We start from the raw sequence: 12371 nt of genomic DNA, 5'->3' as shown, positions 1-12371 counted from the left end.
TTGACTTACTGATTTTCACAGAAGTCTGCACTATGATGCAAATTCAGAATTTTTTAGCATCCCCTGAAACAAAAAATATAATTTTTGGTGCGATACTCTCAAAGGGAAGGGAAGCCCTACAGGTGACTGATAATTATCAAACCACTCCCATACAGATTCACTCATGGACACAGACAAATAAACAGCTATTTCTTCAGAATAACAAAAGGTAGGAATCTGCAACAAAGTTTTTGAAAATCCTTGCAATGTAGATAGATCACCCAGAGGGGAATTATTATTTTTTTAAACAAAAGTGTAGTTACTCTTTAAGTTGCAGTGGTACTTTTGATGATATTAAATGATCACATAACAAAATTATTAAATAGTTTTACTGCTGTTAACATTTAGTTAAGCAACAGAAATATCTTGCTAAGCCCTGTAAAGTAAAGTTAGTAAAACATTAGCAAATACAGGATATACAGGACACTAGAAGAAACTTTTAGGCAAGATGTTAGGAAAGGTGTATACGATGGAAAGGTGGTGTCACTTATTAAACATAGTGGATTGAGCTGAAAATGAATTCTTTTGAACTAATAAATGGTAGGAGACATACAGGATGGTGTGTAGATTCCAGAACACAAGCACTGTATAAGTCTGTTTTATAAAGGAGCAAAGAAAGAATAATCAATATGGCTGTTAAAAGCAGGAAAATGGAGAGTGCCAGCAATGCGTTTTGTTGGCTGAGTAAATTAAAATTTCAACCTTTAAAGTCAGCATGATACTATACCTGATGAAGAGACGTGAGCCGCCTTGGAAACTTGCAATTTTAATCTACTTGGCCAATTAAAAGTACCACTTCACCCCTACATTTTCCTGGTTCTTTTGATGGTTAACATATACAGAATTCTGCACTACAGATATTATAGAGACTCTAATCCCATCGATGTTTCATTTTTCATTGATACATTGTGACTGTTCAGGTATTAAAGAGAAACTGTGTAAATAGGTTCTTTTTCTTGGTCTTCCCCTAATGTCCTTAATTACAGTATATTTGAAACTCCATTGCATTTTGGATAATGGATAGGAAAGTCTTCATCTCCCCTAGGGGCTTTGATAACGATTTTTTCTGCAGTAACTTAGGGTATGAGAAATATAGAGGTTGTCATTGCAGATCATCCACTGAAAATGCTAGTTGCCTGGCTGTTATATAATGAGCTTTCGATACTGTCCCAAGTCACTGAACTTGACAGAATCCACTTGCCAATGTTACTTCACTAGCATTTTTAGAAGTCAGTTGTGGAAGCCACTATACTTTTCCAAACAGGTTTTCTTTAAACTATGGAGAAGAGAAGGGTAAGCAATGGTGGCCACAAATCCGGAATTTGGACATAAACTGTACAAAAGGATGGTAAAAAAAAATGACTTGTATATTTGACTTGACATTCCATTGGTTTGGTCAAAATGGTTATCATGTAGGAAATGTGTGGGCTGCAAGTACAGAACTCCTAATACACAGAGCTCCTGCTTACAGCTGCATTGAATAGTGTTTTTCATCACTATCATAGTGAAGGTACCATGAATATGCTGAAATGTCTCTCGTTTAAAATCCTACTTACTCTCTCACAATTCCTTAGCACTAATGCTAAAAAGCCATAATGTTCCTGAAATCATCCTTCCAAAACATGCATTTGTAGAATTCACCTCCTGAAGGATGTTACCGCATAGGCCTCCTGATGCGATGTATGAGTGGTAGAGGAGCATCAGCTAAGGCCTCCTGAGGGGGTGCTCCAGGACTGATTTCCTGACTTACAACATCATCAAAGGCCAGCTGTTGCTGGGATGTTGACCTGGCTAAATAAGTTTGATGGTAATATAGCAGTGCCACCTGGTGGAGACAGCAACATACTTCTTGGAAGATGTTTGGGGGAATAGCATACTTCCTGGTGATTTGGAAGAACAGCCCCTTATAGCTTCTTATCGGACAGAGGACTACACAGGCGGACAGAGGGTGTTCGTGTGGGTTATGTCTGAGTGTGCTTTAACCACTTGCCGACCGCTGCATGCCGATATACGTTGGTACAATGGCAGCGGTAGGAAAATGGGCATCTCTTTAATTGGCGGGGTTAGCGGGTGCCCGCCGCGTAGAGCGTGACTTTGCCCACGGGACCCAATGTCTGCCGATCTCCTGACGATCGTGTCACGGAGCCGCAGAATGTAAACAAGGCATTTCCCCATTCTGTCTTGTGTCATGACAGAGATCACTGCTCCCTGTCATCGGGAGCAGTGATCGCTGTCATGTGAGTTGTAGCCCATCCCCACCACAGTTAGAATCACTTCCTAGGACACACTTAACCCCTTCATTGCCCCCTAGTGGTTAACCCCTTCCCAGCCAGTGTCATTTACACAGTAATCAGTGCATTTTTATAGCACTGCTCGCTGTATATATGACAATGGTCCAAAAATAGTGTCAAAAGCGTCTGATGTATTTGCAATAATGTTGCAGTCACGATAAAGAAAATCGCAGATCGCCGCCATTACTGATAAAATAATAATAAAAATGCCATAAAACGATCCTCTATTTTGCAGACGCTATAACTTTTGCGTAAACCAATCAATATACTCTTATTGCGATTTATATGTATGCAAAAATATGTAGAAGAATACATACTGGCCTAAATTGAGGAAAAAAATTGTTTATATATATATATATATATATATATATATATATATATATATATATATATATATAAAATTTGGGGGATATTTATTATAGCAAAAAGTAAAAAATATTAAGTTTTTTTCAAAATTCTCACTCTTTTTTTGTTTATAGCGCAAAAAAAATTAAAAATCGCAGAGGTGATCAAATACCACCAAAAGAAAGCTCTATTTGTGGGAAAAAAAGGACATCAATTTTGTTTGGGTGCAAGGTTGCACGACCACACAATTTTCAGTTAAAGCGACGCAGTGCCAAATTGCAAAAAGTGCTCTGGTCAGGAAGGGGGTAAAATCTTCCAGGGTTGAAGCAGTTAAAAAGGCAATGTTCAGCGATGGTCTGTCCTCTTTTTGTCTTTGTCCTGGAGCCCAGCCAGCATACAGAACCCAAAGGAAGGACTTACGGTATGGTATCACCCTTGCTCTTTTTGTTTTATATGCTCTATATATTCATTTAGTCTTTTATGTAAGCATTTTTTTGTAAATAAATAGCTTATTTGAACATTGGGTTTATTTCTATAGTTATCATTGTTATTATATCATCACCATTAACCTTATCAGAGCTGTGATAGACTAGCTAACTGTAGGCATTGACAAGATAATACATATTTATAATTTAAATAGGGAAAATCCAAAGCCACCCCATATTTATTTCAAATGTAAAAGTAAGAAAGCATTACTCATGCAGATTATGTGATGAGAGAATGCGATGTTGCTGATGCTATCTGTGACAATCTTATTTTTCCATAACAAATACAGCTTGAAGGCCTCTCCCAGGCATGTCATTCGAAAAGAAATGTTTTTTGTCTCATTTTGTTCTTGAAGTTTCATAAATAAGAGGGCATTTTCTGAGCTAAATGCTATTTCTCAACATATTCTTTGGTACACATCTCCTAGGGAAGCACCCAGCTCCTTGCTACCCCTTGTTTGACAATCACTTGCCTCTTAGCTTGAAAATGTCTACAATGCATCTTTAAGATTCAAACATCCCCTTCCCCAATAGATTTCAATATTGTTTGGATTTAAGTTCACAATTTTAGGACTTTACGATAGGTTTGACTAATGGCCCACAAATCGTACTCAAACATAGTCAAACTTTCCTGAAAATAAAGATAGGCAAGGACAGTTTTAGGTGACAGACTTTATAGAAATATCAGATGAAAATAGGCAAGGGTTCCTGGTAAACTGACATACTGTTTACACAAGAAATTAAACCTTTGCTCTGTACTGAAATATGATGGTGAATGGCTGGCTGATACTTGCTCTCAGTGATTAGAATATAAATGTCAAGAAGCGTCTGAGTTTCTGTAAAGAGTGAATAAGAATAAAGCAATGGATGGTAAAAGAAACACTCTGGCATCACGGATTTATGTGGAAGTTTATGCATGTTGTATGATTATTCTTTTTCAGAGCTCCCTTGAGCACTAAAATCCCCTTAGCTTTATTGTACATTTTCCTCACATAGGAAAATAAAAGACATCATATAGTCAGTGGAGACACATACCTGAGTACTGTGTTCTGAATTTGTCCTCTACAATGTATGTGAATCTGGAAGATCACTAGAGAATATAGAAATAAATATTTTGTCCAGAATCCAAAAATAGGCTCATTTAATAAAGGCATGTAAAAGATCAATATATAAAATGTTGCAACTAATTAGATTTTTGTTTACAGAGGGCAATTCTGTAAAACTGGTTGCTATGACTTGCTGTCATTTGCATGTTGCATTAATTGAAATAAGCTGTTAAATGTTATATTGAACAATAGGTAAAAAATCTGGCAACAGCTTTATGATTTTTCTTTATGACATACAACAGATGTCTGGGACACAGTAAAGTGTTTCCTTATACAACCAATCAGTTCTTTAACCGCTTGCCGACCAGCCACCGCAGTTACAATGCGGCATAATGGCACGGGCAGGCGAATCGCTCCTTAAGGCGGCCACTAAGACCGCAGCTCTCCCTCGGAGTCGATGCGAGTGCGGCGGTCTCGATGTCTGCCAGGTTCTCGCGATCGTTCGTAACACAGAGATCCTGGTTTTCTGAGGGGAGAAGTGACCGATCGTCTGTTCATACAAAGTATGAACAGCGATCTGTCATCTCCCCTAGTCAGTCCCCTCCCCTCTTCAGTTAGGAAACAGACTAGGAACACAATTAACTCCTTGATCGCCCCCTAGTGTAAACCCCTTCACTGCCAGTGACATTTTTATAGCATTGATCGCTGTATTAATGCCAATGGTTCCAAAAATGTGTCAAAATTGTCTAATGTGTCCGCCATAATGTCGCAGTCCCAATAAAAATCACAGATCACCCCCATTACTAGTAAAAATAAATAAAAATACTATAAATCTATTCCCTATTTTGTAGACACTATAACTTTTGTGCAAACCAATTAATATAGGCTTATTGCAATTTTTATTACCAAAAATATGTAGAAGAATACATATCACCTAAACTGAGAACATTTTTTATTTTTTTTAAGCAAAAATATGTAGAATACATATTTTCCTAAAGCGATGAAGACATTTTTTATTTTTTTTTAAATTTGGGGATATTTATTATAGCAAAAAGTAAAACATTTTTATTTTTTCAAAATTGTTTTTTTATTTTTGTTTATAGCACAAAAAATAAAAACTGCAGTGGTGATCAATTACCACCAAAAGAAAGCTCTATTCGTGGGAAAAAAAGGACGTCAATTTTATTTGGGTACAGAGTTGCACGATCACGCAATTGTCAGTTAAACTGACGCAGTGCCGTATCGCAAAAAATAGCCTGGTTAGAAGTTGATAAGAAGAGAGAGCAAAGCAAGTAAAAGGGATGAGCTTATTGGTCTTCTACTGTTTCTGTACAGTCCAATGACCAGGCTGGGGACAGTAACCATTGTTTTTCTAACTGTACAAGAGAAAATTATGTCATCCGCTTGGCTTTGCTGTGTAATAGTGGCGGCTGGAGAAGTTTTAGGATGGCAGGTGCCAGACCCCACCCTTCATTTTTGGCCCATCCCACTTCTCATAAGCCACACCCCTTATAGAAAAAACCCACTCTGCCCCCTGTATTTCACTTGCTTCCACCCATAGTGTCAGAAGTATACAGCTCAGCATCACAGGACAGAGTATACAGTTCAGCATCAGAGGACAGAGTATACAGCTCAGCATCATAGGACAGTGTCACGTATCTGGTGGAGACCGAGCTGTAGAGAGTGCTTCTCTTGCACCTCCTGTCTATCACCCCTGGTAGAAATGACAGGGAGTGAAAGACACAGAGTGGCATGAGGGACGATGTAGCAGGTTCCTCAGGGCGGGTCTTGGCAGGAACCCGATAGCTGCAGATCACCGGGATGGGCACCGAGCACTGGAATTCCGTGTTGCTGGATCAGCAGGCAGAGTGATGGTCGGAACATAAGCCAGGAGGTCAATAGCCGAGCAGAGCAGGTACCGGAACGTAAGACAGAATCAAGGACAGGATACAGGCCAGGTTCGCTACACAGTCGGGCAGTGCAGCTCCTCCCTGTGCAGGACTCGCAGGACTGACAGCATCCCTCCTGAAGAACTCACAGCACTGACAGCTCCCCCCGTGCGGGGCTCACAGGACTGACAGCACCCCCCCGTGAGGGACTTGTGGCACTGACAGCTCTTTCCCCGTGTGCACTCATAGTGATGTGGGACTCACAGCACTGATGACAATACCCCCCCCCCCCCCCGTGCGCGGAAGGCCCGGAACTTACTGGGCTGTGGATCCTCCTGTATCTACACTCTCCTCCATAATGTAGACATTGGGCCAGGGGAAACCGGAAATGACGACGCACCTCTGGAGAAAGTACCTTACATGATTTAAGGCGGTGCCAATAGAAAACCCCACAGCAAGGCGAATGCCTGCTAGATGGGAGTGTTGCGGTGGACTGCTTTGTGCCACAAGGACTCCCAAAACCAGGCAAATGAAGCGTGTCGCCTGGAATCATGTGATTGCATAGACGTCACACTACCCATAGTACACTGCGTCCAGCGCCTGTACACAGTGCACTTACAGGACCTTTATTTATTTATTTATTTGTATTATTTATTTTTTTGGTGACCCCTATGGACAGGCCGCCACTACTGTGTAATATGCCTGTGTTAATCTCAGGACTGAATGGGCAGAAATATAAACCCTTTGGTGGGAAAGACAACTCTCTTATATAGATTTTCTTTGTGTATTTAGATGTTTGCCTGGAGTTCCGTTTTAAAGCCCAACTGGAAACTGGAAAATTATCCCTTGCAATGGAGCTGTGCTTGTGCTTCAAGCATTAATTGCTCGTTTACATCTAGGGGACTTGTTAACATAGATTTACCTACCCGATCTTCTGCTCCTCCCGACTGCTAGACTGCAGCGTCTTCTCCCCTATGTTCCAGTAATCTAAGGTCCTGACATCAAGACCAATGCAAGTTCTACATAGCCCTGCTTTAATCTTAAAGTGATTGTAAAGGTTATTTTTAAATAAAAATAACAAACATGTTATACTTACCTGCTCTGTGCAAGGGTTTTGAACAAAGTAGCCCGATCCTCCTCTTCTGGGGTGCCCCACTGGCACTTCTGGCTCCTCCCCTTCATCAAGTGCCCCCTCGGAAAGCCACTTTCTATGGAGGCACCTGTGCGGGCTCGTTCCCGAGTCCCACTGCTGCGTCCATTGACACAGACAGTGGGACTCGGCCCCACCTTCCTCTCCCATGTCACTGGATTTGATTGACAGCAGCAGGAGCCAATGGCTTGTGCTTCTATCAATCTGTCCAATAAGGACAGAGAGAGTGGCTGGCCGCTAGGTTCGTGCATTTCGCTGGATCAAATGGGCTCAGGTAAGGAAAGGGGGGGCACTGGGGGAGCACAGAAGGTTTTTCACCTAACAAATAAAATACATTAAGATGAAAAACTTTGAGTCTTTACAATGACTTTAAAGTGTTAGTAAACCCAGAACCCCCTGCTTTCTCTATATCTGGTCTTCCACAGTACACAGAACATAGAAGTGCAATCATTTAGTAAATATAAACTGCTAAATATCTTTTCTCATCAGCAGTTAGAGGAGTCTTGTGACTGGTTAAAGCTTGTATGAGAAGTTTTCTCACTGTTCAATTAGACTGTAAGACCCCTGACCAGGGGCCTTGCTGGTGGGAAAAAGATCAGGGGCTTCAGCCCGAAGTCTGAGCCTGACACCGGGGGGGGGGGGGGGGGCTCACTTGCTGGTTGCTGCCTGGCTTACCAGTGCCCATCAATGCTGACCACTAAAAACTGACCTACCTGACCCACACTGACCAACATTGACCTGCCTGACCCACACTGACCTACCTGACACACACACTGACCATTACACTCACCTACCTGACGCACACTGACCTACCTGACATGCACTGACCAACCTGACACCCATTGGCCTACCTGACATGCACCGACCTACCTAACGTACACTGACCATTACACTGACCCAGATCCACACTGACCTACCTGACGCACACTTAACTACCTGACCCACACTGACCTACCTGACGCACACTGACCATTACACTGACCCACACTGACCTACGTGACACACACAGACCTAACTCACATACACTGACCATTACACTGACCCAGACCCACACTGAACTACGTGTGCGGTGCCGGTGCACCCATCCCAGTAGTAGACAGTAGGCAGTCAGAGACAAGAGAAGATAGGAGAGGAGAGTCGCCCTCCCGAGCGCTGAGTGGGAATCTTCTCATAATGATGCAGCCATATTGTAATTCTTGCCTTCTGGAGCCTGCAACACCTATAATGGACGTCACACGTCCCGCGGTCCTGGCATTAGACGAGTGGGAAGTCCCTCATCGGCACTGCAGGGTCCAGAAGGCGGGACCTGCTATGTCACTTGGCCGTGATCCAAGTCAGATCGGTCCCCGCTTAGGCTCGGGGTTAATAATAGATTTGTGAATGCCAGAGACCCAGGGCTTTTTGTGGGCCCACTCAGGGCTCCAGCCCCCCTTAGCCCCCCTCCTAATGTCACTGCCCCTGACCTTCTGTCTGGACATCAGAAAATTACAGGGTTAAGTGGAAGGAGGGGAGGATCAGAGAAGACAGGATCAAACAGCCTTTTTACACAATACGGAGAATTAACCCCTTAGGTTCCACAGTGAGTATAAGAAGCATGCTTTACTGCATATACAGACTGATTTTACTGTTGTTGGTTTAGTAACACTTTAATGATGCCCAGGGACAGTCAATCACCAGAGGATAGGAGACTGCTATATGCCAGAGGAGCAGAGGATCGAGTAAGGTAAAAGGCTTCTCCTAGATTAAACCAACAGTTAACCCTTGCAGTGTGGGGAGTTGGGCTTTTTCAAATCAACAGTGCTGGATCGGAAGATAAAACTAGAAAGGGGGTAAACTCTGACTATATGAAGCCATAGATCCAGCCTTTCAAGTCTATAGGTCAAGGGCTAAGATTCTGTCCACACCACGTAAATGCACTTTCACACCTGTTTCTGCACATTTGTACATGTATTTTGGGGTATGCTAATTAATTACTCATTGGCCCCCAATGCACATTCACCAAGCAAACAACGTACCCCAACACATACACCAGTTAATACCTGCAGTACAGGTATACACTTAGCTGCATTAAAAAAATAAAAAATACGTTGGACAATGATCTATATAATCACTATATATACACAGTATATATATATATATATATATATATATATATATATACACACACACACTGTATATGTATATGTATACAGTATATGACTGCGGTTCTTTTTAGTATGCAAGATTAGCAGTGCCGATCTGTCTTCATAAAATATTTTCATAGTTCTTCTGTTATGTTTGGAATTACTATATAACTGCTGAAAAAATAATATGTTTTTCTGTTAGACTGGAGTTCCTTTTTAATATGCGAGACCAGTACCCGATCTGTCTTCATAAAAAAATGTTTTCATAGTTCTTTTATAATAGCTGGAATTATTCTAATTTACATTAAAAGTTTATGTTTAGTAAATGATTTTACTTTGTACATTAAGGCAAAGGAAAGTGTTGCTTGGAGTTTAGCAAGCAGAAAGCTAAGTAGTGGCTGGTAACTTACAGCGGCGTACCAAGAACATATTGCGTTGTCCTGGGGGACAATGCAGTAATCTTGAGAGGAGAAGAAGCATGGAGTTTGTTTTTCACTGGGGTTTTACTCAATGGTTAAGTGCAAACACCTGCTGAAGTACTGCTAATTAGTAGGTAATTAGTAGTTAATGTTCTCAGAATTTTAAAAGAAAGCTTACATAAGTAATTACTTACTATTTCTGATAATGCACTGCCTTCTTTGAGATTTTGTATCCCCTAGAACATTTGCCAAGTTGTGAGTTTCCTCAATGTACTAAACTGTTTATTAATTACCCACATATATTAGAGAAGAAAAAGGAAAATGCCAGTAGGTGGGAAGATTCACATATCTTGTGCTGCTAATATTTTCCTTTTCACAGAAGAATTTAACAATTAGAGAATTCTGTAAAAGTTTTCATAATTTCCTAGCTCTAGTCGTTAACTATATGGTGATTATTCTCATTTACTGTATGTTGTCAGTTTATTTGACAAATCTAGAAATCTTTAGAGAGTTTGTTGTTTGGAAGATAAAATATTCTTAAAGAAAAGCTGTAAAGAATGAAATGACATTGTCAGACCTCTTTTAAATGCCCGTATACACACTTTGTTTTCCGGACATCAATGGTGTTACGACGACCAATTGTCCACAAATCTTACCGTTAATATGGTGCTTTCAACCGCTGATTTCAATTTTTCGTCAGAGAAAAGCTGGATGTGCAGACTATTAAATTTTTGTCGGATGTGAATTCAAAGTCTGATCTTCGTTTCATTAGTATGGTTTTTGTACGAAAAAAATTGTAAGAGCAAGACTATGCATGCTCAGAAACAAAATAATACATATAAAACTATTCAGCACGCTATGTCACTTCTGATGTTGTATTCTGTCAAATGCAGTGGCGGACCATGCCTGGCCTCCCTATTTATGTGCCTGGCCCCTTTCAGGATGCCAGACACATGAATTACTATGGTGGGCATAGGCGGGGGTGTGTATTTTGAAGCATGTGATTAGAGCCAGAGGCTCTGATAGGCTTCAATATACGGTGGGTTTGGGGCGCAGAGCACTGCGTCCCGATCCCACCCTGTTGTCTGGCACAGCAAATTAATTTTTCGCTATTTTCACACCAACGTTCCTCCTTGCCAATCAGCAGACAGGTCATTGAGACCTGTCTCCCAATTGGTCAAAGCATTAGGCGATCCTATTGGATGCCTAATGCTTTGGCGGAAGAGGACACATGGTGGAGGAAGAGAGCTGCCAAGCCCTCGAGGAGGAAATCCGCAGAATCGCCAAGGAGGAGAGCGGCTGAGGAGAGCCCCATCACTCCAGGAGAGGAGCGGAAGGTGCCGCCAGACTGGTCGGGGGCGGGGGTTAGTGAAGTGATGGCTGCATTTACTTGCTGGGCACAAGTGGCTGCATTTACTGGGCACAAGTGGCTGCATTTACTGGGCACAAGTGGCTGCATTTACTAGGTACAGTGGCTGCATTTACTGGGCACAAGTGGCTGCATTTACTGGGCACAAGTGGCTGCATTTACTAGGCACAGTGGCTGCATTTACTGGGCACAAGTGGCTGCATTTGATGGGCACAATGGCTGCATTTGACGGGCACAAGTGGCTGCATTTGCGGGCACAGTGGCTGCATTTGACAGGCACAGTGGCTTTTGATGGGCACAATGGCTGCATTTGATGGGCACAGTGAGGATGCAATTGATGGGGGGGGTTCAGTATTTTTCAGTTTGTTTGTGCCCCCCCCAAATTTTTGGAGCACCAGCACCCACTGGTCAAATGAAAATTCTCATATTGTAAGTAACCTCTTCACTTTTGACATGAGACTAGCATGCCACAAAAATTGGACGTTCTGTCGTCTGAAAAATCAAAGCGTGTGTACAAGGCTTTAAAATGTTGTTTCCCTGGCTACCTTGCCAATATTCTGGCTTTATTATTAGTGAGTTCATGACCCAGGGCAAATAAGCAGGTTGGGATTTCTGGCTTTGTGACTGGGTACAACACGTAAAGCATATGTTGGGGAAAAAAAAAAAGATACATTTCTGCAATACATGCACATTGTACCACGTTCATCCCTGCTGCAAGTACAGAGAAAAACGAACTCATCTGCCAGAAATCCATCCTAACTTTCTCTTTTGAACCAATGACACAGCAGCTTTTCTGCACAGAAATCTTTCCTAATCAGTGTTTCCAGCCCTACCTGCTGGACTACAGGACTCCATCTTTCTTCTTCCCCTTTCTGTCACCCTACACATGCATACATTGATTTATTTCCCCCGCAAGACAAAGCAGCAGCTTTGACTCCCAAAAACCTGCTCACACACTGCATGTAAAAGGGTTCTTGGGAATGTAGTTCTGGAGTTACATGCCTACATCAACATGAACTGAGCTCCCCGCATCTGCCCCTGTAAAAATTTTACATGATGCCACAGGGAGTCTGTTTCTCTATACAACAACCATGTAAAAAAAAAACAATAGTGCAAGGATGTGCTTTTCAGGGGAGAGAGAAGTTTTATAGTTATGTCCAAGGTTGTGCCTGGAAATACCTACTACCCTTAAGTGGTAGTAAAGTCCTGTTTTGG

Source organism: Lithobates pipiens, unplaced genomic scaffold (assembly GCF_037356315.1).
Source record: "Lithobates pipiens isolate NorthernLeopardFrog02 unplaced genomic scaffold, aLitPip1_a1.2 Scaffold_19, whole genome shotgun sequence".
NCBI lineage: Eukaryota > Metazoa > Chordata > Amphibia > Anura > Ranidae > Lithobates > Lithobates pipiens.
Note: the sequence above shows the minus strand (reverse complement) of the source record.